This window comes from Scyliorhinus torazame, chromosome 12, assembly GCF_047496885.1.
Source record: "Scyliorhinus torazame isolate Kashiwa2021f chromosome 12, sScyTor2.1, whole genome shotgun sequence".
NCBI classification, from domain to species: domain Eukaryota; kingdom Metazoa; phylum Chordata; class Chondrichthyes; order Carcharhiniformes; family Scyliorhinidae; genus Scyliorhinus; species Scyliorhinus torazame.
Window position 1 is genome coordinate 205,196,300 of NC_092718.1, and position 27,976 is coordinate 205,224,275.

Sequence of the window (27,976 nt, forward strand, 5' to 3'; positions counted from 1 at the left end):
TATATATAACAAAAAAACTACTGGTTCTTTCAACCATTATAAAGTAACAGCCCATCCTATTGCGTCAGTTTGAATTGCATTTTGGAGCTACTAGGATTTCACCACAGCAAAGCCATAGAGCCTGAAATAGCAAATCCTCTCTGTAATTAAAAAGGAAATTCCCCATTATTCCCTCCATTCACAGAATATAGGTCCTCAAATGTGAAAGCATTGGTTATTTGCAAATCAAGCTTACCTGTAGCTATGCTATTGTCGAGTGCACCAAGATTCAGCTTGATCCTGGCACCCACTAGAGGTCGAAAGGTTGTATCCCCCGGTATTAGAGCCTCGAACCTGGTGTCATCATTTCGGGGTAAGAGGATCGGCTGGACTGAGATCAGAAATTTCTTCAGAGGGTTCTGAATCTTTGGAATTATCCAATAGAGAGGACAGTGAATACTCAGTTACCGAGGGAGCGATTTAGTGGCCTCGTCTTGCCCGACTTGGTGTCTGGAAGAGGCCATTGAGTCTCGCGAAAGGCCTCTTGCGAGATTTGCGACGCTCGAAACACCTCGCGAGATTTAACAAGATCTTTGGACGCCCTCACTGGGCGTAATCCAGATCTGCAATTTTAAATGAGCCTAATTGTGGGATTTTACCGGTGCCCGGGACCCAACAGCTGCACCTGGGATACCTCGCCAGGGGGCCATCGAGTACCAGTTTCCACAAACGGGCACCAGTCGTAATGGCACCTGGGGGTGGGGTCTCCCAGGCCATTAGAGATCTCAGGGTGATCGGGGACAGCACAGTGTGGCATTCTGGCATCCAGACACCTTGGCACTCCAGCCTGGCACCTTGGTAGTGCCACCTGGGCACACTGATGCTGCCAGGCTGGCATAGCCACTGACAGTGCCAAGTTGACACTGTCAGGGAATGGGCCCGGAGGGACCTTGCCAATGGAGAGGGGGATTGGAGGGAGATCGGGGCAGCCGGCCAAAATGGTGCCACGACTGCGAGGCACAATTAACTCCAGTGCGGCCTTGGTGGAGAGAAACTCCCCGAGGCCAACAAAAATGGCAAAGTGCTGTTGGATAGTGGGTGTTTTCAGTGCTTCAGCTGCCAAGAAACACCCAGATAAACGCGCCCAAAACCAGACATAGAATTGTTTCCGTCGAATCATACTCTGAGTCTAAGATTAATAGTCTTTTGGGGAAACTGAGGGATGTAGGCATAGAATGGTAAATGGGATTTAATGTACGTCAACCAAAATGTTATTGATATCACCACCACCATCTACAAGGCACAAGTCAAGGTTTATGGGATACTCTCCACTTGCCTGGCCGAGTGCAGCTGCAACAACACTCGAGATGCTCAACACCATCCAGGACGGACAATGCAGCCCACAGGCTGAGCACTCCATTTACCACCTTCAACATTCACTCCCTCCACCACCAACATGCAGTGGCAGCCGGGTGACCCATCTACAAGATGCACTGCAGGAACTCCCCAAGGCTCCACCTTCCAAACCCTGCAGCAACAAATGGAAACCCCACCACCTGGAGGTTCCCCTCCCAAGTCACTCACCGCCCTGACTTGGAAGTGTATCGCCGCTCCTTCACTGTCGCTGGGTCAAAGTCCTGGAACTCCCTCCCTAACAGCACCATGGGTGCACCTACACCTCAGGGACTGCAGCGGTTCAAGAAGGCAGCTTCTCATGGGCAATTAATAGATGAATTGCACGAAAATGGAGCTGAATTTGAGAAAAGTAACTTTTCCCACTCTAATGTTATTGAAGTTAGCAATCTTACTTCCTTGCAAGCATGCACATTTACACTGCAAACCTTACCTTTGATTAGTAGAAGTGCTGCTTTAGTCAGAATGTTGCAAGTTCAAGTCCTACTCTAGCGATTTAAGCACACAACCTAGCCTGTACTCCAGTGTAGCACTGAAGGGGGACTCTAATGTTGGAGGTGGTGCCAATCATTGCAGATTTCATCTGTGATCCCATCTGTCTTCTCAGCTACCTGTAACACAATGAGAGAATGTTGAAGAGGTTCTCCTGACCAATATCTTCCAAGCAGAATTATTTTTTAAAAGCACAGCTGATGTTGTCATTTATGATCTCCATTGATGTTTGTGGAACCTTACTGTTGGCAAATTGGTTGCCATGTTTCCTTATATTACAACTGAGGCAGGGAAGTCAGATATCCCAGACAAGGGAGATGTGTTTGCCTGTGTGCAAGGAGTTAAATCCCAATGTCATCGGGGTTTTATGGTGTGGGACGATGGTGACTTCGTGGATCTGCCAGGAAACCAGTTAAGGTATTTAAAAAGGCAACTACATACTGTTTCAACAATTACACGGCATTTCACAGCCAGGGCACTTGTTTCCTAAGCTGTCAGTGACTCGCCAGATTCATTGAGGTAAGTGTGCCACCAGTGGAGCTTAAGTGAAACTGGCAGGCTGGGAAGGCTTTGATCAATTATACCAAAGAGCTCCAGCCATGGTCAAGTAAGAGGCTGCACTCAGATTGTGCCTTCACTGCTAGACAGGTTATTGCCAACTTCTTGCAAAGCACTACCCGCCTCGCATTTAACTCACCTTCAGCTGTATTTCCCTGCTGCCAGTCTTCAACAATGTCAACCGCTCTAACAGCCTTCTCCTGAGACTCATACCCCTCCAGGGGATGATAGACACTGAGATCCAGCTGGAAGATGCCACCTCCCCCCACCCACCCACCTCAACACATGGTCCAATGCAGAAAATCAGTTCCCTCGACATATCTGAGCACCAATGCCCCAGGAGGCCACTGCTGATGTCTGCAGCCTCCTGGGGAAAGGTTGCCTTCCCAGTGGGACAGGTGAGCACGTATGGTCATTGGCCAATAAGGTGCCTATCACTGGAAGGCCACCCTGGGTGTCTGCTTCTTGCCAAGCTGTGTGGTGTGGAGATGAGGGTGTTCGGAATCACATATGGAGGGGGTGGGTGGCGCTTTCTGGATGGTAACAGTGAAGGAGGAGGAGGGGGGGGTCAGCGAGGGCATTCTGGATGGTAACAGAGAAGGATGGGTGTGAGAAGAAAATAGGTTGAGTGTGAGCGTTAATTGCTCAGGTGGTGAGGTGCCTGGAGAGAGAAATTGGTGGATCTGCAAAGCAGGTTATCCTGAGGAGTGCTGTACGACAGAATGCTTGGAGAGTGCATCTGAAGATATTGTACCACTCACCTGTCATGTCCTGCTGAGCTCCTAGATCCTCCAGGTTGACAGGACTACAGGTCTGCTGTTGACTTCCTTGGCCACTTCCATCCTTGCCAGCTTGGTGGAAAGGTTAGTCCACTTTGTCCTGTCTTTGGGGCAAGCTCACCTCACTGCAGCCCCTCAGCAAGACACCCAGGTAAGTGAGAGAGAGCCAGGAAGCAGCTTTTCCAAGTCTCCTCTCCATTTCTGTGGTTGCTGAAGCCTCAAAAGTCCAAGTGTTGGTGAGCCCTTGTGATCCATGTCATCGTCCCCTTCATTAGAAACCCTCCCGCGACAGAATGGGCCCATCTAACCCACCCGTCTGCCCTGATTGGTCAGGGAACCTGGAGGTGGGATACTAATGCGGCCCTCTGGGAAAGAATCATAGAATTTACAGTGCAAAAGGAGGTAATTCGGCCCATCGAGTCTGCACCAGCCCTTACAAAGGGCACCCTACTGAAGCCCACGTATCTACCCTATCCCCTGTGTTGCTAACTTTTGGTTGGCTCTTCGTAATTTGCTCTGTTTGTTTAATCTTTGCTCTAGAGTCGCCAGGTATCTTTATGATACTGTCACGAGGTTCAAGTTCAAGTAATGATCAATAACTCAATGCACCAGTTAGTAAGATTCAAGTCAAAACACATTTATTATACACAGTAAATCACTACTCATGCATAAACTCTACTTTCTAGACTATTTCTATCACTAAAAGGCCTATACTTAGCTTTGGACTGGCCCACCAGGTCAGGGGAACAAATGGCCTTTCGTTCAGGTCCTGAGTCTGCAGGATTCAAAAGCTGGTATGGACTGGTAGCTAGGAGCGCCTATCTCGTAGCGAGCGTTGACTTGAGACTTACTTGGATGGCGGCCGCTGGACAGTTCACTCTCAGGGGTTGCTTCACGTTGCTGAGTGACCCTGCCAAGAAGGACAATTGGAACTTGGGGGCTTTACTTTATAGTCCCCAGGGGCTTCCCGCCCTTCGGGGCGGACCCCGTACCTGGTTCCAAATAATTGGACTGCGTTCCGATCATTTGGATCGATTTCTCCAATACTGGAGTTGTTCCCTGGTCGCTGGGCGATCCCTAAATGTCCGTTGGCCTTCCTTTATCTTGGCTCCTACTGGCGCCGAGGAGTCTGGCTTGGCTTTATTCACCTTGAGTGGTGCAATTGTGCCTTGGAATCCCTCATTACTATGCAGATGGCTGCTGGTTTCAGTGCTGTCTGGTTTTTTGCAAGTTTCAATACACAGGATTTCTGCACTTGCTCAATTTTGCCTGTGTTGGCTGAATTTCCCTTCAGTCTTTGCAGTTCTCCATTTTAAGTCGGGAAGTGGCCTACCCAGGTGGCTACACCCGTAACCCAGTAACCCCCAATTCACATGTTTTGGACACTAAGGGCAATTTAGCTTGGCCAATCCACCTAACCCGCACATCTTTGGACTGTGGAAGGAAACCGGGGTACCCGGAGGAAACCCACGCAGACACGGGGAGAAAGTGCAGACTCCGCACAGTCAGTGACCCAAGCCGGGATTCAAACCTGGGACCCTGGAGCTGTGAAGCATGAGTGAAGACCCTCGATGAAGCCTGACAATTAGTCAAACCAATTTCTGACCAGCAACAGGCGCCGGAATGGGGCGACTAGGGGCTTTTCACATTAACTTCATTGCAGTGTTAATGTATGCCTTCTTGTGACAATAAAGATTTTTATCATTATTATTAAGTGATTCTGGCATTCCGAGAACTTAGTCTGGAAAATTCTGCCCTGAATTATATATGAGCCGTAAAACATTCTGCGAGGACCTGAGGTCATGAAAGGTGAGCTCTTCCTTACCAACCAATCGATTGAAATGAGTAGAGTCTGGATGAATCTCATTGCTTAAGCACTCAAGGCGTCCTGAATTTAGATTTTTACAACAAAACACTGGCCTGGAAGTGGAGAAATCTGTGTGGAAACCTCCACTTGAAAATGGGTTTGTGGGGCAGCACGGTGGCGCAGTGGTTAGCACTGCTGCCTCACGGCACCGAGGTCCCAGGTTCGATCCCGGCTCTGGGTCACTGTCCGTGTGGAGTTTGCACATTCTCCCCGTGTTTGCGTAGGTTTCGCCCCCACAACCCAAAAAGATGTGCGAGGTAGGTGGATTGGCCATGCTAAATTGCCCCTTAATTGGAAAAAATGAATTGGATATTCTCAATTTTTTAAAAAACGAAAATGGATTTGAAATCCGTGGAGCTATGTACAACATGACCAACAACAATTATTGTTCACACACTCCTTAACTGAGAGAGTGCATCTGTGCAATAGTCACTACGTTGAAAAGTTCCATTTTGTCTCAAAGAGTTTTGAAACAACTGAGAAGATTTGCTGTCTCATGCTGCAGTATTACCACCTGTTACAAGAGGATGGCGACATATAGTCCCCAAATACTAATAATAATTTCAAATTCATCGAATGATAGAATCCTTACAGTGCAGAAGGAGGCCATTCGGCCTATCGAGTCTGCACCGACCCTTGCTCAGATAGAGCCCCCTACCTAGGCCCGATCCCCCGTTCATAACCCCGTACCCCACCTACCTTTCGGGCAATTTATCATGGCCAATTCACCTAACCCGCACATCTTTGGGCTGTGGGAGGAAACCGGAGCACCCGGAGGAAACCCACGCAGACACGGGGAGAAAGTGCAGACTCCACACAGACAGACACTTGAGGTCAGAATTGAACCTGGGACCCTGGCGCTGTGAAGCAACAGTGCTAACCACTGTGCCAGCATGCCCGCATGTTTACATTTATCACAGCCATTTTAATACATATATTTAATAAGCAAATGATACATTTAACACAGCTGTACACACCTTCAGTAGTGACGACCGTTTCGCATTGGGTGGGCAATAAATCTAGGCTGTTTTTTAATTTCAAGGGAAGTTAATTCTTTTCTAAAAAATTTAGAGTACCCAATTATTTTTTTCCAATTAGGGGGCAATTTAGCGTGGTCAATCCATTTACCCTGCACATCTATGGCTTGTGGGAGTGAAACCCATGCAGACACGGGGAGAGTGAGCAAACTCCAGACATGATAATTCTAAAGAGTTGTGTGAGGTTGGGTGGAGTGTGAGAGGTTGGGTGGGTGGAGTGTGTGAGGTTGGGTGGAGTGTGTGAGGGGGGGTGAGGTTGGGTGGGGTGTGTGAGGTGGGGTGGGTGGGGTGTGTGAGGGGTGTGTGAGGTGGGGTGGGGTGTATGGGGTGGGTGGGGTGTGTGAGGGGTGTGTGAGGTGGGGTGTGTGAGGTGGGGTGGGGTGTATGGGGTGGGTGGGGTGTGTGAGGGGTGGGTGGGGTGTGTGAGGTGGGGTGGGGTGTATGGGGTGGGTGGGGTGTGTGAGGTTGGGTGGGGTGTGTGAGGTTGGGTGGGGTGTGCCAGGTGGGGTGGGGTGTGTGAGGTTGGGTGGGGGGGTGTGAGGTTGGGTGGGGTGTGTGAGGTGGGGTGGGGTGTATGGGGTGGGTGGGGTGTGTGAGGTTGGGTGGGGGGTGTGAGGTTGGGTGGGGGGTGTGAGGTTGGGTGGGGTATGCCAGGTGGGGTGGGGTGTATGGGGTGGGTGGGGTGTGTGAGGGGTGGGTGGGATGTGTGAGGTTGGGTGGGGTGTGTGAGATTGGGTGTGGTGTGTGAGGTTGGGTGGGTGGGGGAGGTGAGGTTGGGTGGGGTGTGTGAGGTTGTGTGGGTGGGGTGTGTGAGGTTGTGTGGGTGGGGTGTGTGAGGTTGGGTGTGGTGTGTGAGGTTGGGTGGGTGGGGTGTGTGAGCTTGGGTGTGGTGTGTGAGGTTGGGTGGGTGGGGTGTGTGAGGTTGGGTGGGGTGTGTGAGGGGTGGGTGGGGGGGTGAGGTGGGTAGGGTGTGTGAGGTTGGGTGGGGTGTGTGAGGGGTGGGTGATGTGTGGTGGGTGGGGTGTGTGAGGTGGGGTGGGTGGGGTGGGTGGGATGTGTGAGGGGGTGTGTGAGGGGGTGGGTGGGGGGGTGTGAGGTGGATGGGGTGTGAGGTTGGGTGGGGGGGTGAGGTTGGGTGGGGTGTGTGAGGTGGGTGGGTGGGGCGGGTGAGGTTGGGTGGGGGGTGAGGATGGGTGGGGTGTGTGAGGTTGGGCGGCGTGTGTGAGGTTGGGCGGGGTGTGTGGGGTTGGGTGGGAGGGGTGAGGTTGGGTGGGGGGGGGAGGTTGGGTGGGGGGTGAGGTTGGGTGGGGTGTGTGAGGTTGGGCAGGGTGTGTGAGGTTGGGTTGGGGGGGTTGAGGTTGGGTGGTGTGGGTGGGGGGTGTGAGGGGTGTGTGAGGTGTGGGGTGTGTGAGGTGGGTGGGGGGGGTGAGGTGTGGGGTGTGTGAGGGGTGGGTGGGGTGTGTGAGGTTGGGTGGGGTGTGTGAGGTGTGTGTGGGGTGTGTGAGGTTGGGTGGGGTGTGTGAGGTGGGTGGGTAGGGGGGGTTGAGGTTGGGTGGGGTGTGTGGGGTTGGGTGGGGGTGCATTGGGTGGGGTGTGTGAGGTTGGGCGGGGTGTGTGGGGTTGGGTGGGAGTGGTGAGGTTGGGTGGGGGGGGTTGAGGTTGGGTGGTGTGGGTGGGGGGTGTGAGGGGTGTGTGAGGTGTGGGGTGTGTGAGGTGGGTGGGGGGGGTGAGGTGTGGGGTGTGTGAGGGGTGGGTGGGGTGTGTGAGGTTGGGTGGGGTGTGTGAGGTGTGTGTGGGGTGTGTGAGGTTGGGTGGGGTGTGTGAGGTGGGTGGGTAGGGGGGGTTGAGGTTGGGTGGGGTGTGTGGGGTTGGGTGGGGGTGCATTGGGTGGGGTGTGTGAGGTTGGGCGGGGTGTGTGGGGTTGGGTGGGAGTGGTGAGGTTGGGTGGGGGGGGTGAGGTTGGGTGGGGTGTGAGGTTGGGCGGGGTGTGTGAGGTTGGGTTGGGGGGGTGAGGTTGGGTGGAGTGTGTGAGATGGGTGGGGGGTGTGAGGTTGGGTGGGGTGTGTGAGGGGTGGGTGGGGTGTGTGAGGTTGGGTGGGGTGTGTGAGGTGTGTGTGGGGTGTGTGAGGTTGGGTGGGGTGTGTGAGGTGGGTGGGTAGGGGGGGTTGAGGTTGGGTGGGGTGTGTGGGGTTGGGTGGGGGTGCGGTTGGGTGGGGTGTGTGAGGTTGGGCGGGGTGTGTGGGGTTGGGTGGGAGTGGTGAGGTTGGGTGGGGGGGGTGAGGTTGGGTGGGGTGTGAGGTTGGGCGGGGTGTGAGGTTGGGTGGGGGGGCGAGGTTGGGTGGGGGGGTGAGGTCGGGTGGGGTGTGTGAGGTTGGGTGGAGTGTGTGAGGTGGGTGGGGTGTGTGAGGTTGGGTGGGGTGTGTGAGGTTGGGTGGGGTTTGTGAGGTTGGGTTGGGGGGGTGAGGTTGGGTGGAGTGTGTGATGGGTGGGGGGGGTGAGGTTGGGTGGGGGGTTTGAGGTTGGGTGGGGGGGTGAGGTTGGGTGGGGGCGTGAGGTTGGGGGGTGAGGTTGGGTGGGGTGTGTGAGGTTGGGTGTAGTGTGTGAGGTGGGTGGGGGATGTGAGGTTGGGTGGGGTGTGTGAGGTTGGGTGGGAGGGGTGAGGTTGGGTGGGGGTGTGAGGTTGGGTGGGGGGGCGAGGTTGGGTGGGGGGGTGAGGTTGGGTGGGGTGTGTGAGGTTGGGTGGAGTGTGTGAGGTGGGTGGGGTGTGTGAGGTTGGGTGGGGTGTGTGAGGTTGGGTGGGGTTTGTGAGGTTGGGTGGGGTGTGTGAGGTTGGGCGGGGTGTGTGGGGTTGGGTGGGAGGGGTGAGGTTGGGTGGGGGGTGAGGTTGGGTGGGGGTGAGGTTGGGTGGGGGTTTTGTGGTTGGGTGGGGGTTTTGTGGTTGGGTGGGGGGGGGTGGGGTTGGGTGGGGGATATGAGGTGGGAGGGGGTGTGAGGTTGGGTGGTAGGGTGAGGTTGGGTGGGGGGTGTGAGGTTGGGTGGGGGGGTGAGGTTGGGGGGTGAGGTTGGGGGGGTGAGGTTGGGTGGGGTGTGTGAGGCTGGGTGTAGTGTGTGAGGTGGGTGGGGGGTGTGAGGTTGGGTGGGGTGTGTGAGGTGTGAGGGGTGTGTGGTGTGTGTGAGGGCTGGGCGTGGTGTGAGGGGTGTGTGGGGTGTGAGGGTTGTGTGGGGTGTGAGGGGTGTGTGGGGTGTGTGAGGGGTGTGTGAGGGTTGGGAGGGGTGTGAAGCGTGGGTGGGGTGTGAGGGGTGGGTGGGGTGTGAGGGGTGGGTGGGGTTTGTGGGGTGTGAGGGGTGTGAGGGGTGGGTGGGGTGTGTGGGGTGTGAGGGGTGTGAGGGTTGGGTGGGGTGTGAGGGGTGTGAGGGGTGGGTGGGGTGGGTGGGGTGTGAGGGGTGTGCGGGGTGTGTGTGGGCTGTGTGGGGTGTGTGAGCGGTGGGAGGGGTTTGAGGGGTGGGTGGGGTGTGTGAGGGGGAAGGTTGAGTGTGAAGGGTGGAAGGGAGGAGCAGTGAATGTGCCCAGCACAGGTGACTCAGTCAATTTTCTTTTTCCCAATTAAGGTGCAATTTAGCGTAGCCAATCCACCTACCCTGCACACCTTTGGACTGTGGGGGTGAGACCCACGCAAACACGGGGAGAATGTGCAGACTCCACACAGACAGTGACCCAGGGCCGGAATTGAATCCGGGTCCTCGACGCCTTGTGGCAGCAGTGCTAACCACTGCGCCACCGTTCCGCCCACCTCTGTCATTAAGGCGGAAATGAACAAACTCAATGTCTGTGAAAAAAGCTATTGGCCCTGATTGTAACTTTAGTAATAAGTGTACAGGCCCCCAAATAATAGTAATAAGTTTATGAAATGAACATTCCCCCCTACAGAAACTAGGCCGAAAAAATATTCTAAATATTATTTGCTGTTCAAACAATGCAGAGTTAAAACGGTCAAGAAATCTCTCACTATGGGGCTGGTTTAGCACACTGGGCTAAATCGCTGGCTTTAAAAGCAGACCAAGGCAGGCCAGCAGCACGGTCCAATTCCCGTACCAGCCTCCCCGAACAGGCACCGGAATGTGGCGACTCGGGGCTTTTCACAGTAACTTCATTTGAAGCCTACTTGTGACAATAAGCAATTTTCATTTCATTTCATTTAAACGCTTATTGTTTGTAGGGAATTTGTAGCTTTTGAAACAGGATAGGGGCACAAACAGAGGCAAGGAGCAGCTGGGCCTGTGGCCTACACAGTATTACATCAGATACATGGCACAGAACCAGACCATTCGGCCCAACCAGTCCATACTGGTTAGGGCAGCATGGTAGCATAGTGGTTAGCACAATTCCTTCACAGCTCCAGGGTCCCAGGTTCGATTCCTGGCTTGTGTCACTGTCTGTGCGGAGTCTGCACGTTCTCCCTGTGTGTGCGTGGGTTTCCTCCGGGTGCTCCGGTTTCCTCTCACAGTCCAAAGATGTGCAGGTTAGGTGGATTGGCAATGATAAATTGCCCTTAGTGACCAAAATTGCCCTTAGTGTTGGGTGGGGTTACTGGGTTATGGGGATAGGGTGGAGGTGTGGGCTTGGGTGGGGTGCTCTTTCAAAGAGCCGGTGCAGACTCAATGGGCTGAATGGCCTCCTTTTGCACTGTAAATTCTATGAAAAAAATACTGCCGCTTATGCTCTGCTCGAGGCTCCTCCCATCTTTTCTCATCTAAATTGCCATCAGAATCCTCCATCACCTTCTCCCTGAAATGTTTGTCTTGCTTCCCCTTAAATGCATCAATATTTCAACCACATCGTGGTTTCAAACACAGACATAGACCATACAGTGCAGAAGGAGGCCATTTGGCCCATCGAGTCTGCACCGACCCACTTAAGCCCTCACTTCCACCCTATCCCCGTAACCCAATAACCTCTCCTAATCTTTACTTTTGGTCACTAAGGGCAATTTAGCATGGCCAATCCACCTAACCCTCACGTCTTTGAACTGTGGGAGGAAACTGGAGCACCCGGAGGAAACCCACGCACACACGGGGAGGACGTGCAGACTCCGCACAGACAGTGGCCCAGCGGGGAATCGAACCTGGGACCCTGGAGCTGTGAAGCAACTGTGCTAACCACTATGCTACCGTGCTGCTCCAATCACTCTTGGTCTAAAGAAGTGTCTTCTGAATTCGCTGTTGGATTTCTCGGTAACTGTTTCATATCGATGGCCTCAAGATATCCTCTTTCCTGGAAGAGGAAGCTTTCTCGTATCGGCCCCTTCAAAACCTTTCAGAAATGAATGGCCTGATTAGATCACCTGTGGCTTTTTTCCATCAGATTCAGTTGGACACTCTTTCCGTGTCCAGGTAATTCTAGTATCTTCCTTGTAAATCGTCTCTGTACTCTCTCCACTGCGTCTATGTCCTTTTTACAATATGGCATTCAGAACTGCACAAAGGCCTTGCCAAAGACGTATGTTCTAAACAGTGTCTTAAAGGAGGAAAATTAATTAGGTGGAGAGGCTTAAGGAGGGAATTCAAATTTTAAAAATTCATTCATGGACATCGCTGGCTAGGCCAGCATTTATTGTCCATCCCCAATTGCCCTTGAGAAGGTGATGGTGAGCTGCTTTTATTAATTGCTACAGTCCCTGAGGTGTAGGTACACCTACTGTGCTGTTAGGAAGAGAGTTGCAGGATTTTGCCCCAGCGACAGTGAAGGAACGGCGATGTATTTCCAAGTCAGGATGGTGAGTTGCTTGGAGGGGAACTTCCAGGTGGTAGGGTTCCCAGGTATCTGCCGCTCTTGTCCTTCTAGATAGTAGAGAACATGGGTTTGGAAGGTGCTATCTAAGGAAACTTGCTGAGTTCCTGCAGTGCAACTTGTAGATGGTACACACGGCTGCTGCTGTGCGTCTTTGGCGTTGTGAGTCAATGTGGCAGGAGTTGCAATCAAGCGGGCTGCTTTGCGTTGGATGGTGATGAGCTTCTTGTATGTTATTGGCGCTGCATTCATCCAGGCAAGTGGGGAGTATTACATCACACTCCTAACTTGTGCCTTTGACAGGCTTTGAGGAGTCAGGGGGTGAGTTAGTTGCCACAGAGTTCCCAGCCTCTGACCTGCTCTGGTAGCCACAGTGCTTATATGGCTGGGCCCAGTGCAGTTTCTGATCAGTGGTAACCCCCAGGATGTTGATAGTGTGGGATTCAGTGGTGACAATGTCATTGAATGTGATGGGGAAATGGTTAAATTCTCTCTTATTGAAGATGGTGATTGAGGCGTGAATGTTACTTGCCATTTATCAGCCAAGCCTGGATATCGTCTAGGTCTTGCTGCATTTGGACATGGACTGCTTCAGAACTGAGGGCCAGGCAATTGACAGTATGGCCACGGGGGAACAATTAACACCAGGGGTGCTCAAAATGCCAGAACCCGAGGAGCACGGATATCTCAGAGGGTCGTAGGGCCGGAGGAGCTTAACAAGATGGGGAGGAGAGACAAACCATGGAGGAACTTGAAGGCAAGGTCGAGAACTTTAAAATTGCTTAACTGGGGACTAATGTAAACCAGCAAGAACTGGGGTGATAGGTGGGGAACAGGAATTGGTGCAAGTTAGGACAAGGCAAGGGTTTTGAGCTGATGGAGGGTAGAACATGGGGGACCGGTGAGAAGATTTTGATATTTTCACGCAGGGTACTCATTAAACCAGAATATGCATCTAAAATCAGATGGATATCAACTGTAATTTTGCATTTGTTTCTGTCAGTAACATTTGGTTGTGATATCATAGTCCTACACTGTTAATAAAGTCACATTTCTGTAAATGGAAGGGATCGACTGGTACCCATAGAGATAAACCTTTGGCGATCCCGTCACTGTACACCCCACTCACAGTCTTTCACAGAATTTATTATTCACACAAATTGTGGCTGGTGAAAGTTCCATGCTCCAGCAAATAGTTTGTTGGTCTGCAACAGCATCTTAAAACATTAGTGCTCTTGCCACACAGCCTTGTTAATGTGCTGGAGATATATTAATACTGATCGAGAAGGCAAGCAGGTTCGCTATTCCCCTAAAGATGAAACCTGATGCATTGCAGTTCAGAGAGCACAGCAGCACTTTAATCCGGTTCTGAGCGTTGATCACACACGCCCGCTACTTGTTAAACATCCCCATGAAAGGGGCGGCACATTGGCGCACTGCTGCCTCAGGGCGCCGAGGACCCGGGTTCGATCCCGGCTCTGGGTCACTGTCCGTGTGGAGTTTGCACATTCCCCCCGTGTTTGCGTGGGTGTCGCCCCCATAACCCAAAGATGTGCAGGGTAGGTGGATTGGCCACCCTAAATTGCCCCTTAATTGGAAAAAAATAATTGGGTACTCTAAATTTATATTAAAAAATGTTCCCCATGATGTCCGCTGCTGGCCTTGAAATAATAAATAATTTGTCACAGGGTAACGGGCAGTTTTCTAATAATATTGGTGTTCATGAAGCACTTTTTATTATGTCATTGCACATCTGGGAAACGTATCCAGTGTTAATTTGGAGCCAAATGTAGCAGAATGAGGAGGAGCTTATTACTGTGAAAGAGGAACAGGAAGCCTGTTCCGGATGGTTGAGCCAAGGTAGTCTATATGGCTGCGTATGTACTTTGCGAGAGAACAACATAAAACAAGGAGATTATTACACTCATTAAGGACTAAATACAGGTATTATAAAATTATATATGTATCCTAAAAGAATTGGCAATTTCACCGAAAGCGCAGTGGGCTAAGACAGCTAGCTTGTAGTGCAGAACAAGACCAGCAGTGCGCGTTCAATTCCCGTTCCGGCCTCCCCGAACAGGCGCCGGAATGTGGCGACTAGGGACTTTTCACAGTAACTTCATTGTAGCCTACTTGTGACAATAAGCTATTATTATTATTAAAATGTTCACACCAGTGACACTAACATCACACAGATAAAATGTTACCTGAACAAACAATGCCCATTGTGTTCTGGAGCAAAGCGGTGCCAGCCAGCACAGCAACATTCACAATAAATAGCACGCTGGAGGCTTTCCAAGGCTCATTCTTTCCCTTGGTATCCACCTTTCCAACTTGAAAATACAACCCGAAATATCAAATAAAACGTGTCCTTTGTGATACAACTCACTCTCTATGTCCAGAAAATCTCACTCTGAGCAATTAAGTGCAAGAGCATGCCGGCACCATGGAACTAATACCCCCATGGGCGGGATGTACAGTCATTCCAATCGCTCCTTTGTTCACAAGAGAACACTTTCGCTCAGCTTGAGGCCCGTCTGTCCTATAAACAGACTTTAAAATTAATAAAAGACTTATAAATGATTGCCAACAGCAAAAAAATTATATCTTTCACATTTCTTAATCCTCCTCCTCCTCCTCTCCCAGAACTCAACCCCACATACAGTCCCCTTTCAACTGGCAGCGCAGACAAAGGACACTCAGTGTTCCCAATAACAAGTGCATTGTTAATTGAGGGCATCAAGGTAATTCAACCTGCTCAAGGTAGCTCATGAGAGAAGAATATTGCATTCCTCGTACATTGCTAATATAGTAGCACTGAATTCCATTTAATCTTTTTTGCCGTCACAAGCAGGCTTGCATTAACACTGCAATGAAGTTACTGTGAAAATCCCCTACTCACCACAATCCGTTGCCTGTTCGGGTACACGGAGGGAGAATTCAGAATGTCCAATTCACCTAATAAGCACGTCTTTCGCGACTTGTAGGAGGAAACCGGAGCACCCAGAGGAAACCCATACAGACACTTGGAGAACGTGCAGACTCTGCACAGACAGTGACCCAAGTCGAGAAGTGAACCTGGGACCCTGGCGTTGTGAAGCAATAGTGCTAACCACTGTGCTACCATGCTGCCCTTTGTCAACTTAAACTTTACTGAGTATTGAAATATGTATGTAGAAATTATTGGGAAATGCAGACTGGATGATAGAGCAGCAGATATCCAGAAGCTATTCGGCAATTATTATGTGTAATATTGCTCACCTAATTGGTTAGGCCAGGCCATACCATCACATGTCTAGTTTTCTAACACATTTATTATTTAATAAATTTAGAGTACCTAATTATTTTTTTCCAATTAAGGAGCAATTTAGCGTGGCCAATCCACCTACCCTGCACATCTTTGGGTCGTGGGGGTGAAACCCACGCAAACACGGGGAGAATGTGCAAACTCCACACGGAGAGTGACCCAGAGCTGGGTTCGAACCAGGGTCCTCAGTGCCGTAGGCAGCAGTGCTAACCACTGGGTCACCATGCCGCCCTTTCTAACACATTTGGAGCAAACATTGGAGGATTCTGGAACAACTGTTCCAACATTTACCCCCAAACGATAAAATTCAGGTATAAGTAGTTTCCTCTTTGCCATTTTTGGCCAACTGGTTCATGTATTCGTACTGAATATCGAATATTTATATTTTAAAGAATTACACAGTGTCCTCTCGAGAAAAATCAAGTGATTAACAAGTGCATTAATATAAAAAGCAAGGTGGAGAGGAAAAAGGATTCAAACCTTGAACCCAACCAGAAAATGTTACAAGTTTAGAGCTCAAAGCTTCCCGTAATATCCTAGGATGAGTTCTACCCTTTCGAAGTTGGGCTATTTTATGGATCCCATGTCAAAGTAGAATGCTCCATCTGCAGAGAAAGAAAGGTGCAGGGCAAAGGAATAATCCATGAGGCTCAATTTGTACCTTTTGTCCATGGTCCCCGTCCATCATTGGGTGTCACGGATTCCTGACATGATGAAGTATGTTGCTGGACAGAACAAGGGAGAGGGCGCTTGTAAAAAAAAAAGTTACTATTTGCAAGCTTTGCATTTCTTTGATAGTCTTCCAGAATAACCACAGTCAGCTTCTGAAGAAAGATTTTGCACGTACGGGAAATTTAAAATAATTTTTTTTGCAACTAATTTGGCCTTGTTGGGAATTACACCTGTGATTAATTATATGTTATACTGATTCCTGTCACTTTCTCGTTCCACGTTCTTGATTATCGTTTAATGATGAACAGGCAGTGATTATCACAACTATCATTAATTCTTCAGTGTGAATATCGTTGTGATTTAATAACTTGCCTTGCACAGGCTGTTTACACTTATGATGACAGCTGTTCTCAACCAAAAAGGATGAAAGCATGTTCCTGCGGCCCCCCTGAAGCATCAAAAATTGAAAAAAAAAACAATTCGCTGGGATGATTTCTTGGCTGTAGTCCCATGTCAGAGGGTTAGAAAATCTGCAGAAAGCCATACCTTTCTCTTTTTGAGTTGATCATATCACCAATTATTTCCTGCATTGCCTACACAATCACAGTTCTGCTTTCCTTTGATTCTTCTTTTAAGTCTGTCTTCAGCGGATGTCATTTCAACTCTACTTCTAGCTGTCAGCATTTATTTAATTGAGCTGAACCATGGGGCAAAATTAACCAAATATAGAGCAACCAATTAGGCTGTAATTTTGGAGTTCACAGAATGTTCATGAGCCATGAAAGAGGGCATTATCTGACTGAGTGACAATCTTACTCACTCTCGAGCATCAATAGTCTATTATTTAATAAATATAACAGATGTTGTAACAGCCCGTGGGCTTTCGTTCTAAAATTAATCAGAGTTATGAATTGCACATTTCTGAGGAGTGTCCATTTGTCTAATTCACACATCATTCTGAACAAGAAACATTGCTGTTAGCTTAAAATAACTATGGGACTCGCTGATCTTTGGCATTTCTAATGAGCAGAATGAAAGACATACCTTTCTTCTTCTTTCTATATCTTGTTTGTTTCATGTTTGCTTTCCATCCAAGATGATCTGCTCATCCAGCGTTTAACGGCTATCAAACCCATGTTTATCTACAATCTTTTCTCAATTTCTCTCTTATCTCTGCCTCCTCCCTCCCCGGAGTCTCTTGCTCTCCCTGTACCTTTCATCCAATTTATGTCTGGGAATCTTTCTGTGTCTGGCTGTAAATATGTGCACCGCGTAGTTCCTTCCCCCTGTATAAATGTCAGGTTTTTCACCTGCTTTGGGGTCCTAGAGGCACGGTAGCACAGTGGTTAGCACTGTTGCTTCACAGCGCCAGGGTCCCAGATTCGATCCCCCCTTGGGTCACTATCTGTGTGGAGTCTGCATGTTTTCCCTGTGTCTGCGTGGGTTTCCTCCGGGCGCTCCAGTTTCTTCCCACAAGCCCTGAAAGCCGTGCTGATAGGTAACTTGGACATTCTTAATTCTCCCTCAGTGTACCCGAACAGGCGCTGGAATGTGACAACTAAGTGATTTTCACAGTAACTTAATTACCATGTTAATGTAAGCCTACTTGTGATAATAATAAAGATTATTACTATTACATGGGACTAAAAATTTGTCCCATTGATGTTGGTTGTCATAAATATTGGCTGCTAAATCAGAGAGAACTCCCCAACACTTTGAAAGCTGCAGCACGGTAGCCTTGTAGATAGCACAATTGCTTCACAGGTCCAGGGTCCCAGGTTCGATTCTGGCTTGGGTCACTGTCTGTGCGGAGTCTGCACGTCCTCCCCGTGTGTGCGTGGGTTTCCTCCGGGTGCTCCGGTTTCCTCCCACAGTCCAAAGATGTGCAGGTTAGGTGGATTGGCCACGATAAATTGCCCTTAGTGTCCAAAATTGCCCTTGGTGTTGGGTGGGGTTACTGGGTTATGGGGATAGGGTGGAGGTGTTGAGCTTGGGTAGGGAGCTCTTTCAAAGAGCCGGTGCAGACTCGATGGGCCGAATGGCTGCCTTCTGCACTGTAAATTCCATGTAAATTCTATGATAATCTTTTACATCCAGCTGTGCAGCTCCCCTTCAATAAAGTGGGGAAATCAGACACAGTTTTTGCGATAAATAACCTGGAGCATCTGGTCACACAGTAACGTTACAGCTGGCTGGGAATGACTTACTTTCCCCCTTTGAACCTTTGGCTAAGGGTGGCAATAAAAAAAGTTAAAGATGAGAAAGGCTATTCAGCACATCCTCAGTTCTCTGTCCAAAGGCAGGTGCGAGCCACAGAGCCGCCACCCCCAATACAGGTAGCGCAAGGAGGCAGGTCCCAAATCCATCCCAACTGGAACGGAGATCCAACTCTGCTGTTGGCACCAAAATGATTTTTAAAAAACAGCTGTCCAGCCAACATACCTCACCTGGACGTCCAAGTTTTTTTTCTATTGAATTTAGCGTACCCAATTCATTTTTTTCCAATTGAGGGGCAATTTAGCGTGTCCATTCCACCTAGCTTGCACATCTTTTGGCTTGTGGGGGCGAAACCCACACAAACACAGAGAGAATGTGCAAACTCCACACGGACAGTGACCCAGAGCCGTGATCGAACCTGGGTCCTTGGCGCCGTGAGGCAGCAGTGCTAACCACTGTGCCACCATGCTGCCCCTAGACGACCAAGTTGATGCTTAGAACTGTTGTCCGACTGAAAGTGTGAGTTTGATGTTCTGAATTTATCTGACGTATGTCATTCACTCAAAAATCTCCAAACGGGGCAGCACGGTGGCGCAGTGGTTAGCACTGCTGCCTCATGGCACCGAGGGACCGGGTTCGATCCCGGCCCTGGGTCACTATCCGTGTGGAGTTTGCACATTCGCCTCGTGTCAGAGTGGGTCTCACCCCCACAACCCAAAGATGTGGATTGGCCGTGCTAAATTGCCCCTTACTTGGGAAAAAAAGAATTGGGTACTTTAAATTGAGGGAACAAAATCTCCAAAAGGCGGCTTGAAGTCACCTCCTTTCAAGTCTTCCTACCTTAACTTTTAACACAGTCCTTTGATGAAAGGATGCACTTTTCTGCATTGCCTGCACACGTGGATCATTTAAGACCGATCCACCTAACCTGCACATCTTTGGACACTAAGGGGCAATTTTAACATGGCCAATCCAACGAACGTGCACATTTGGACAAAGGGGCAATTGTAGCCGGACCAATCCACCTATAATCTGCACACCCTTGGACTTTGAAACCACTCTGCAGTTTATTATTTTTTTAATTTTCTGTCCTCTCCTGAAGGTAGGCATTGATGTGTAGTCAAAGGCCTATAAGGAAACAGAAACTCGCCATTATCTTGGTCAATCATCATATCGGACTCTAGGCAGTACCAAAGTATTTTACTGCAGGGATCATCTCCTTCTCCACATTTACCAAGGTTAATGGACAGTGATCAGGAGTGAGAACCCTCAGGGCGGCACGGTGATGCAGTGGTTAGCACTGCTGCCTCCTGGCACCGAGGATACGGGTTCGCTCCTGGCCCCGGGTCACTGCCTGTGTGGAGTTTGCACATTCTCCCAGTGTCTGCATGGGTTTTGCCCCCAAACCCCAAAAAGATGTGGTTAGCTAAATTGGCTGTGCTAAATTGCCCCTTAATTGGAAAAAAATAATTGGGTACTTTAAATTTTTAACTAAAAAAGGAATGCGGCCTGTTGCAAATTATATCTCCCTGCTGGTAATTTCCTTTGCTGGTACTGCAGTTCATTTTGCTTTATGATTAATTTCTATTGCGTCAATCTGAAATCGAAGATTCATTTACAAACATACGGATTAGGAGGATTTTGTGATGTGCAGGAGACTATTTGAGCATGTCGAAGCAGGTTTGTCAAGATGACCACAAAATGCACCTGATGAAGGAGCTGCGCTCCGAAAGCTAGTGATTCGAAACAAGCCTGTTGGACTTTAGCCTGGTGTTGTAAGACTTCTTACTGTGCTCACCCCAGTCCAATGCCGGCATCTTCACATCATCACAAAATTGAAAACAAATTGAAATATTAGTTCAAAGGCAGTTGCAGAGAGATTGTTAGGCCTGCATAAAATTACGGCTGCTTTAGATTGACGAAGAAAGCGGTTCTCATCTGCTGATGGTACAAAGATTAGGGGTCTCAGATTTAAGGTTCTGGGCACAAACCTACCAGGGAGTTGTAAGAAAGATCCCTCTTTCAATTCAGTGAGGGGGTAACGACCTGGAACGGGCTGCCCATGCGGATGGCGGAAGTGGAGACAATCAATGATTCCAGCAGGAAATTGATGGGCACTCGAGGGAAATAAACTTGCAAGCCGGAGCAGGGGAACAAAGCTGATTAAATTGCTCTACAGAGAACTAGCATGGACAGGATGGGCCGAATGGCTTCTGTCTGTGACATTACACTCTAATCTAGTTGTCTGAAAAGGTGACATGTACCTTCTCCTGCAGTCTTTGTCGTGATTGTCCTCTCACTGTTGCTCTTAGGGAATTCTAAGGTATTGCCCATGGTGTGCAGGTGGCAGATGATGATCTTTGAAATTGTTATCTTCGTTCTTCCTGGAGGTAGAGGTCGCTTGGGAGCAAGTTGCTGCACTGCATCATGTAGATTGTACACATTACAACCACAATGCACCAGTGACAGAGGCTGATATTAAGCTCAATGACACAAACCCAGCAATGAGTTATCACTGAATGCTGTCACGAGCGAGTGTTGTTGGAGCTACGCTCACCAAGAGAGGGGTGAGTATTTCATCCCACTGACTACAGCCTTTCAAATAGGGGAGGAGTTTTCAGGGGCCACCGTAGCTGAGCATTGCAGGGTACCCAGCATTTACCCTGGTTATTTAGCCACACGATCGATCTGACAAGATCTAGTTAAGCTTCTGATCTATGGTCACTCCCGAAAATGCAATGGGGCTGTTGAAGCCCAGGAGAAAAAGGGCTAGGCTTTTCCTTCAATGGCCAGAATGTGACCGTCTGCTTGTCAGACAAAGAAAGGCTGGATATTCCCCAGGCTGTACAATTGCAAAATACATAAAGGATTGCAGAGTGGAACAAACTTTCATACTGCGTTGCTACATTAACATGAGTCACTGGACTCTACCCAAGCTGCATTCTTCACTTTAATGTGTATCAATTTGTTTCATACTCAAAGGGTCTATTTTTTTTGTTTCCCAAAAATATGCATAAAGCCAGCACATTATTTTAGTTGTAACATGGAGGGAAGCTAACGTTGAAATAACAATTGTGTTCCATTTTTTCAGTTCAATTCTTTTTTTCTCCCTCCCTCCCTTGACAGCACCACCCTTTTATTTTTGCTCTCCTACCCTGAATCCATTCAGCATGGAGGCCACGCTCAGTGAAGGTCTCCACAGAATCCATCAATTCTGCACTGCGGTTACAGACTGGAGGCAGAATTTTGCAGCTCTGTTGATATCGATCCAAAACCTTCATCCAATTCCCACCCTGCCCTTGTGCAGCACTCCCCACCGAGACACCAGAACTGCCAAAACGAGGCAGTCACAGCATTGCTCGTGGCGGCTAACTCAGAGAGTATGTTTTGTTTTTGCCAAGTGCTGTATCAACGGAGCCTTTCCGAACTGCACATTCTCAGAGTTTAAGAATAATTTTGCCTCATTCATTATGTAGGAATTCTTTATAATTAAGTAACATTAATTATTAATTCACACTCCTCAAAAAACATTTGTCACGTGGAACCAGCTTCGGAAAGCTGTGTCTGATCAGTTTGTTCCATTCAGCACAGTAAACAAAATGATTCAGAGGCTGATGCAATGCACAAGCGTATTGTCCAGGAATCACCTCTAGGTGGATCTTGGCCTGAGTCATCATCCCTGGCATACATCTTAAAGCCTTTACTCTCTACTCACACGGTAATTATCTCCAGTGTTCCCTGCATAGATTTGGCTTCGCCCTTTTCATGGTAAATGCAATATTAATAATTGCCTTTAGTGCCGAATATTGACCTGCTGTGAAAATGTCCACGCGCGCATACCCTATTTTCCTTCAACAACAATTTCTACTTTGTATGGCACCTTTAATGGAATGAAATTTCAAGGTGTTTCATGAGAACAAAGTATGATATGATATGGGGAGGCTGTGGGAATGGTGGTATTGTCACTGGACTAGTAATCCAGTGTCATGCTCTAGCTGCCCAGGTTCAAGTCCCACCATGTTCGCTGGTGACATTTGAATTCAATAAAAATCTGGAATTAAAAGCCTAAAGGTGACTATGAAGCCATTGTCAATTGTGCAAAACCCCATCTGGCTCACTATTGTCCTTCAGGGAAGGAAATCTGTCATTCTTACCTGGTCTGGCCAACATGTGACACCAGATCCACTCTTAAACGTCCTCTAGGATGGGCAATAAATGCCGACTCTCACAAACAAATAACCCAGTCACCCAAGGAGCGTCAGAAAGGAGGAAAACCAGATGGAGGAGCAGAGAGCTGGAGAGGGTATTACAGAACTTCAGTTACCTGGGCATAGAATCATAGAATTTACAGTGCAGAAGGAGGCCATTCGGCACATCGAGTCTGCACCGGCCCTTGGAAAGAGCACCCTACCCAAGCCCACACCTCCACCCTATCCCCGTAACCAAGTAACCCCACCTGACCTTTTTTTTGGACACGAACCTGCACATCTTTGGACTGTGGGAGGAAACCGGAGCACCCGGAGGAAGCCCACGCAGACACGGGGCGAACGTGCAGACTCTGCACAGACAGTGACCTAAGCCAGGAATCGAACCTGGGACCCATGAGCTGTGAAGCAACTGTGCTAACCACTGTGCTACCATGCTGCCCTAACTGAAGGCACAACCACCAATGGTGGAGAAATTAAAATAGGGGACATTCAAGAGGTACAAATTTGAGAAATGCAGATATCTTTTTTTAAATTTAGAGTACCCAATTATTTTTTTCCCCATTAAGGGGTGTAGCAATCTAAGATGGCCACCTGCAAAGGACCATGGAAATTATGGCCAACCCAGGACTCGTACAGATACAGAGCCGATGTGTATCTGAAACACTGGTAACCAGGCCGAATCGAAACCCCCGCTTGTTTGCATTTCAATGGCCCATTTTCCCAGGACAACAGACAATCAAGCAACCGGTACAGCCACAGACTGATCGGCGCCACTCCCCTTACTCAGAAAGCACAACCGCCAAGGTCAATGACCGCTAAGGACCCGCCCAGCTACCAAGGCACCCGCCCCTTTAGTGGCCGAAATCGAAGGCAATGATCAGAGCCCTGTTGGACTATTGGGTCTATGGTTAAGGACCGCCCCAAAGAGCGCAAAATCCCAGAGGGATAAAAGGGAGCACAGCCATGTGTTCTGTCTCTTTTGGATCCGGCCTGTGCCTACCCAATTGCAGCAGGAACAGCCAGCCAAGTTCAAGACCAACGATCGCTACCTGATGGATGAGCCCAGCAGAGACTGAGCTGCTTTCTTCGAACCAGCCCAGTAAAATCTAGATAAAGGCTTTATCCATTTGCACAGTGCCGGTCGCCCTGAAGTTAAGTATAGGTTATTGTAGCTGATAGGTGTAGTTTAACTCTTAGTAGATATTGTATTTACATACCCTTACGTAAGTAAATAAACCATCTTTTGAACTAACTAACTGGTTGTGTGGTCATTTGATCGATACAAGGGAAGACTTGTGGTTCACCAACATTATTAATAAAGCAACAGGGGCAATTTTGCGTGGTCAATCCATCTACCTGCACGTCTTTGGGTTGTGGGGCAAAACACATGCAAGCACGGGGAGAACGTGCAAACTCCACACGGACAGTGACCCAGAGCTGGGATCGAACCTGGGACCTCGGCGCCGTGAGGCAGCAGTGCTAACCACTGCACCACCGTGCTGCCCTAAATGCAGGTATCTTAAGGGTTACGAGGCTGGAGGAGATTACAGAGGTAGGGAGAGGGATTTGAATTTAAGGATGAGACTCTCAAAATCAAGATGTTGCGAGGCGAGGTTCCAATGTAGTTGGAAACCCAGGGGTGATGGGGAACCGGATTTACTGAGAGTTAAAACATGGACAGCAGAGTTTTGGATGATCACAAATTTGTGCGTGGTGGAAAATGAGAGACCAGCCCTCCAGCATGCTGGAATTGTGAAGTCAAGAGGTAGAAAAGGCATGAAGATGGGTTCCTTGGCAGATAAGCTGAGCCAAGGGTGAAGTTGGGCGATATTATGAAGATGGAAATAGGCAGTCGTGGTATCACGTTTAAGCCCAAAATGAGTCTCCAACTTGTTGGTGCCAGAACCAAGGTTCAAAACAGACTGCCTTAATCCCGGACTGTTATTGGGGAGGGGAATGGACCAAAAATGGCTTTGGTCTTCCCAATACTTAACTGTGTCGGATCTACCCGGCTCCCGAAATCTAACGGTGTCCCCAGTGAGAAAGAGCACTCGAGGGGGCTCTCCCTAGCCATTGGAGGCCTCTGGGAGGTCAGGGACAGGGTAGGGTGCCCCCAGGCCCTACATCTGGCACCTTGACACTGCCACCCTTATACTGCCAAGGTGCCCAGGTGGCACTGCCGGACTGGAAGGAGCCCTTCCAGGGTGCCGAGTTGCTGGGGTGGCACTGCAAATGGTCAGAGCCTGAGGGGTTGGGGGGGCCCATGCCCATGAAAGGAGGGATGAGGGAGGTATGAAGGGGCCTCTGAAAGTTGAGGGTGTGCGTGTGAATGGTGGGGTCCTGAAAGGGGGGGGCTGTAAGAGGGCATGGGAAGGCCTATAGCAGGTTGCCCTCACTTGGGGGAGCTGCCCATACGGGTGTGTGTGTGGGGGGGGGGGGGTTGAAAGTGACATTTCCCATGAGTGGTGGTCTTAGGGACCCTCCAGCTCACTCAGACATTGGGGCATCCTTTGAAAATGGTGGCCTGATCTTGGAGGAGCTGGTCTGGAGAACAAGTTCAGCTTCCCATGCTGAAAATAATTTGAAGTGTGGGCTTGACTGGGGAGGAACTCTAAGTGACTAAGTGTGGTTAGAGAGCAGTGAAAAACGCATCGACAGAGCCGGGAGAAAATCCCCACCAAAATAACACTTTTTTCAGTTAAATCGCGTCCGTTAGCTTTGTCAGTCACTTAAGTGTGTCAGTTGTGACTTTAAGAACCCAGTACAGTGGCAGGAGCAATCCAATTGGAACGGAAGGGAACGGATTTGGGAGGTGACTACGTGACCGTTGGAGAGGAAAGGGAGGTCATGGAGATCAGATGGGAGTTTGCGAGGATGGTGAGATCAAGGGGAGGGCGGAACACAGAACACCATTTACAGTGTCAGCCGACATAGGGACCAGGAGGAGAAGTCGGTGGTCAGTAGTTTAATGGAAACAGGATTGCAGGAACAGCAGGTGGGCCTCATGGGCAAGATGGGCTCTGGAGAGAAAGGGTGCGAGTTCAGGGATTGGATTGGGTTTGTTTATTGTCACGTGTACCGAGGTACAGTGAAAAGTATTTTTCTGCGAGCAGCTCAACAGATCATTAAGTACATGGGAAGAAAAGGGAATAAAAGAAAATACATAATAGGGCAACACAAGGTATACAATGCAACTACATAAGCACTGGCATCGGATGAAGCACACAGGGTGTAGTGTTAATGAGGTCAGTCCATAAGAGGGTCATTTAGGAATCTGGTAACAGCGGGGAAGAAGCTGCTTTTGAGTCTGTTCGTGCGTGTTCTCAGACTTCTGTATCTCCTGGGATGGATCAAGGAGAGCATTAAAAGATGTTTGGCAAAGAGGAAGCGGCAGGAAGAACCAATCGGTTTGCCACTAGGTCCATGTGCTCCTTGTACATGTTCAAAGTGAGGGTGGAGGGGGGAGGAGTTTAAGAAAATGGTTTGGAGGGTAATATTTTCAGGAACAAGTTTCCATTACAAACAGCTCGTTGAACATCACAGACTATAAATATATATATATTTTAAATTTAGTGTATCCAATTCTTTTTTTCCCAATTAAGGGGCAATTTAGTGTGGCCAATCCACCTACCCTGCACATCCTTTTGGGTTGTGGGGTTGAAACACGGGGAGAATGTGCAAACGCCTCATGGCCAGCGACTCGGGCCAGGAACGAACCCACGTCCTCGGCGCCTGAAGACTAATTCGGAAAAAGAAGTCCTGGCTAGTTTTCAGGTGTATACATTTAATAATACAAATCAAAGATATTTCTCTGCCCCACTAATCACTGCACCACCATGTTGCCCCGTAGACTATAAATAAAAAAAGCTGAGCTAAAGGAGGTAATATTAGGAAGGATGACCAAAAGTTTGGTCAAGAAAACTCTTGGAGGAGGTGGTGAGGCAGAGGAGATTTGAGAGTGGATGAACGAATGCCAGGTTTGATGCTGAGAATTTACAAACGATAGTGTTTAAACGATAAGATGTTGGATGATGTAGAGAAGTGGAATTAAGAACTAAATTACAAAGGGACAAAAGCAGTGTAGCATTCTGAGCAATGAACCACAAAAGTGTGAAAAACACCCAATTTAAGGGCAAAAGAATATGTTGCTAAAGGTGCAATGGAAATAGGGATATGACTCAGGCTATTCAGGGAGAAAGAGCAACCAATGTCCTACCCCTCCACTCTCCAGCGGGTTAAAAATTCAATAAGCTAGGAAGCATCTATTAACAGCATCTATGAATAGCATCTCCACATGCAGACATGTGATTGAGCTCCTGCAGTTTTTCACTAACAACCCATTAACTTATTATTTAGCAGTACTGCTGATAATTATCTTACCCTTACGAAGAACTGCTGGACTGCAGCATTCACAATTACGCCGTGACAAAAGGCACTTGAAACAGACAGATGTCACTGTTATTAATAAACTGCTGGTAGAAGACGACTTCTCATTAACGCTTGGCCTCGCCAGTTACCGGTATAACTCCAATATTGCAGAAAGCATACATCAGAACAGCAATGAATCAGCAGAGATCTTGTTGACAGGCTGCAGACAGTACAGCAAAAAGCCACGCAAGGCAGTGAGTGAGCAGACGGTGGTGTGTTCCCGAATACTAGAGACAGGATCATTGCTGGGAGCTAAAAGGTCGCTAAGTGTGCAGCCAGGCCTTGAGGTTATGGGGTGGGTGGGGGGGGCGGGAAAGAGAGAGAGAGAGAATGTTTGCATTAGAAAAATGATGCCAGAATCAGCCGTGAGATGAATCTCAAATTTGACCCCAATGGTTGCCAGGAATAATTAAGGACTTGGAGAACTTGTAAACAGTTTAAAGGTTTAAGTTTAAAGTACAAGTTTAAAGGTTATCCTTTTCGATTCATGCACTTCATCAGAATGAATATCGAGCTCATATTTTCCAACACATTGATGTCTGTTTACAAGTTCTGGCACCACCTTCCTATTTTTAAATTTTTTTCCAATTAAGGGGCAATTTAGCTTGGCCAATCCACCTACCCTGTAGATCTTTGGGTTGTGGGGGGGCGAAACCCACGCAGACACAGGGAGAATGTACAAACTCCACACGGACAGTGAACTGGGGTCGGGATTGAACCTGGGTCCTCGCATCGTGAGGCAGCAGTGCTAACCACTGCATCACCGTGCCACCCTGCCACAATGTAAAGACAACCCCCCATCCACATCGAATACGCTAAGTTCATGCAAAAACCACCATACACTTTCAAGATTAACAATGTCATCTTAAACAACACACACACACGGATTTGATGGCATTGGTGAAAGTACAGAGGAGATTCACAAGAATGATTCCAGGGATAAACAACTGTATTTATGAGGATAGATTGGGTCTATTTTCCTTGGAGAAAAGAATGCCGAGAGGAGAGTTGATAAAGATATTCAAGACCTATGATGGGTATGGACAGGGTAAATAGTGAGAAATTGTTCCCTCTCATGAGTACATCAAGAACTAGAGGGTGGTCAGAATCTGGAATGAACTCCCAGAGAGGGTGAAAGCAGGTTCAAGTGATCTGTTCAAAAGAGAATTGGATTAACATTATCATACTTGTTTCCGTAACTATCTGAAAAGAATGTGCAGAGTTGCAGAGA

The 27,976-nt window shown here is 48.8% G+C and overlaps 1 long non-coding RNA gene across 1 annotated transcript; it reads right to left on the reverse strand.

The window, feature by feature from the left end:
* Positions 1 to 240: 240 nt before the first annotated feature.
* On the reverse strand, positions 241 to 26,952 carry LOC140387287 (uncharacterized). The gene is made up of 3 exons (XR_011933835.1): positions 26,698 to 26,952; positions 1,826 to 2,003; positions 241 to 404 (listed from the first exon to the last, which is right to left on the reverse strand). It is a non-coding gene; the product is annotated as an uncharacterized lncRNA (long non-coding RNA).
* Positions 26,953 to 27,976: the final 1,024 nt, after the last annotated feature.